Source organism: Lontra canadensis, unplaced genomic scaffold, assembly GCF_010015895.1.
Source record: "Lontra canadensis isolate GAN:19392208 unplaced genomic scaffold, GSC_riverotter_1.0 scaffold3512, whole genome shotgun sequence".
Taxonomy (NCBI): domain Eukaryota; kingdom Metazoa; phylum Chordata; class Mammalia; order Carnivora; family Mustelidae; genus Lontra; species Lontra canadensis.
In genome coordinates this window covers 1-3,529 of record NW_022634496.1, presented here as the reverse complement: position 1 = coordinate 3,529, position 3,529 = coordinate 1, and the positions used below count along the sequence as shown (strand labels likewise).

At 41.3% G+C, this 3,529-nt stretch overlaps 1 long non-coding RNA gene across 1 annotated transcript; it reads right to left on the bottom strand.

Moving 5' to 3' along the window:
* Positions 1-2,306, bottom strand: LOC116863830. The gene is made up of 3 exons (XR_004381862.1): positions 2,214-2,306; positions 622-726; positions 1-73 (listed from the first exon to the last, which is right to left on the bottom strand). It is a non-coding gene; the product is annotated as an uncharacterized LOC116863830 (long non-coding RNA).
* Between the last annotated feature and the right edge of the window lie 1,223 nt (positions 2,307-3,529).

Sequence of the window (3,529 nt, the reverse complement as noted above, 5' to 3'; positions counted from 1 at the left end):
GCAGGGGAATGGCGTCCACTTTAATGTCGAATTTCTTCGCTTTGCTCTTCTCCCAGTCATGCTTGTAGATATTCTGGACAGAAATTTCATCAAAAGAATTGTAAGAACTACAGCCGACACAGCTTCATCCAGTAAAATAAGAAATAGACTAAAAATTAGTATATGTAGACTTACTTCACCTACAAATAGTAAGTTTACCAAATGGTAATATAATTATTCATTAATCTGTCATCCAGCTTCCCACCTACCCCCATATAATACTAAACACCTTTTTAATATCCTGTGAGCTTTCAAAAGATTTTGCCACAATGATGTATAAAGGGCAGTGTAAAAAAAGAACCACTTGAAGAAGGTGAAATAGGACATTTATAGAAAAGATCTTGCAAAACTCTAGAGATTAGCTGAGGATTTCTGATGGTAAAAGAGACTGTGGAAAATGAAATAGTATGGCTAACTAAAAGCCTTCCCAGCATTTAGGCCTTAAAAGCTCCACTGATACTCTGGACACAATCGTCATAGCTGGTTAGTTACATAACTCCTAATGGGGTCTTTTTAAACACCCATGACATTTCCTATTTACATGGGCACATAATGATAGATTTCTGTGGCTTCGATACTTACATCACTTAAGTTATAGGCATTGACTTTGTGTTGGATAAACTGTGGAGCATCTCCTGGTACATTGCACTTGAACTTCTCACTTTCATGTTTTGCTTTGTAATTCAGCTGGAAAACAATAGAAGATAGCCAGTTTGTTGTCAGAATTTTCTCATGAGTATATAAGCGGCTAAGTTATTTCTATCCTTTTTAGAAACATGTCTCAAAGAGGCCATCTGTCCAAAGTCCAGTACAGGGCTTTGACCCTCACTCCCACCTTCGAGATCAGAGTGTAATCCAACTTGAGGTGTCATTTTGTAAATGCTATCATGGTGTATGTGCGGGGAAACTCGCAGTTGGATCTAAACTTTTAGGCTGTCCTTTCAGGACAGGAACACTCAAAATCTATTAAATTCTATGATCGGAGAAATGACAAAAATAGTTACAATGCTAAATAATTAAAATGCTAACACCGTTTAAAAGATACATACATTCTGCTTAATAAAAATGTAAAACATAGCACTTTAATTTACATTTTTTAAAAGGAGCCACAGGTGGAAGGAAGGGAGTATAATGAGAGAATGAGGCTGTTGAATTCTGGAGCAAAAGGCAAATACACAGGATTGAGTGTTGTGTACTAAGCACCTCCAAACCAGAGCCGTGTCCTATCACGACCAACAAGAAGAGTGTGTGGTGACCACACACTGCATACAGCACCCCATTCCTCTGCTGCTTGCCAAGTTCAGGTGTATCAGTGATGTTAGGGTTGGCTGTTCTTTCTTGAGGCATAAATTGTTAATAAGTTAGGAAAGTTGCATAATGAACTGATAGGGACTCCTGGGTTATACTGATAGGGATTCCTTCTTTACCAATTGCGAATGAGCTCACTGTGATAGTAAAGCACGTTTTAGAGTAGAATAGAACGTATTTTCCTTCCTGAGAAGGCTGTGCTACTCTTAGCTACATTAGCACCCTGCTACTCAAAGTGTGGTCGACCAACAGCAGCATCAGCATCACTGAGGAGCTGAGAATCTGTATTCTCTGGGTGAATCCCTGGGTGACGCGCATGAATGTGAATGTTCTAGAAGCAATGCTGCTCTTCCCCGATCTTTGCATGGCTGGGTTGTTCTGCGTCCTTGACCACTCAACTTGAAAGGTCAGCCTCTCACTTCAGTCTGTCTGAATTCTCTATCATCACCCTGTATTAGTTTTCTTCTCACTGCCTGATGTCTTTGTTTCTGTCTTCACTGGCAAACTAAAGAATGGGAAATACTTCCCTTGTTACCTACGCAAAGATACTCATTTTCTTTAAGGTGCCATAAAGTTTTAGTACGCATTATTTTGGGTATGTGACAGACCCTAATGGGCAAATTCTCCACTAAGAATTGGTGACTCACTGAAGAAATATTATTTATTTTTTATTATTGTCTAGCACCATTTTCCCTGAGGCTGCAATCCGATCTAGCAGCTTCCTTTGCATTGTAATGAACAAATCTTGAAAAATGACATTGTTGGGTAGATAGGTGAGCCCAAGAAGATTGAGCATGAAAATGACTGTATTTTAAATAAACACAGCATTCCAGGTCATCCACACTTGCACAAATCAAGGTACTTACATCGCTAAGCTGTTTCGTGTTGAGCTGGGCTTGCAGCAGCACAGGAGTATCAGTGACGGCTGTGAACTTGGTCTTATCTGGATGAACTTTGTATGTATGCTAGAAAAGACATTCTTTCATGAAATTTCATAATGTATCTTTATATTCTTGTTCATATACACACTAACTTATAAAAAGTCTCCAATTAAAAATAGAGTTTATTGGGGTGCCGGGTGGGTCAGTTGGTTAAGCATCTGCCTCCGGCTCAGATCATGATCCCAGAGTCCTGGGATTGAGACCCTTGTCGGGCTCCCTGCTCAGCAGGAGAGGCTGCTTCTCCCTCTCCCTCCGCTCCTCCCCCTGCTGGTTATCTCTCTCTTTCAAATAAATAAATAAAATCTAATTAAAAAATAGAGTTTATTTCCTGAACACTTGGTTGACACGTTCTCACTTTCTCTCTCTCAATCTCCGTCTCCTGACGCTGCCTCCAAACTGGTCTCCCTGATGCAATTCAGCAACCGGATCCATCTTCCTCCTGCTGAAAGCCTTGCAACGGCTCTCCATGGGACTGGTAGTCAACCTAAACTGTGCCTTGGCTGATGAGCCCTACCCTACAGAATCTCCGTCCTCCCTTCATCTCCTACCATGTCACCTCTTACCACTGTAACCCCCTTAGTACCCTTCAGCTCCCTCATATTTTCAATGCCTTAAGCGCCAAGTTTGTTCTCTCCTTAGGCCGTTCTTCCAGTTGCTCTCACCTCGATACTGCCGTGGCTGCACATTTCCGCCTTGGACCCTCCTTGGGCACCCAGTCTATGGTGCCCACCCAGTCTCCCTCTCCCTCATCATTCTAATTTATTTAATTCTATAACATCACTCCACGTGTGTTGTCTTATCATTGTCTGATACGTTTTTTCTTTCTGGGTTCTCTGTTTATTGTTTGTCTCTCCCTCGCAAATGCATGCTCCCCCAGAGGCAGCCCACCTTGTTCCCTCTTCTTCCCCAGCATCAAGGACAGAGTCTAACACAAGCTAGCTCCTCCCATGAATTCACTAAACAAATGAACACCTACCTCTCAGAAATTTCCCTATCTTGCCTTCCCTCCCCCAGACCAAGCCATGTATATATACTTACTACTGGAAGATAAATAAAGTCACAAATTCTTTTGTAACCAATAGGTTTGTTCACAGCAATTTTTATGCTCCCCAATTTCACCCAAAATTTAAAATTTAACATCTGCTAACCACTCGATATTAGTAGTTAAACTCCTGCTAAAATTACCACTAGATGGCACAAGAATCCCAAACCCCATTTCAAGAACTCAGGGCCCCTGACTC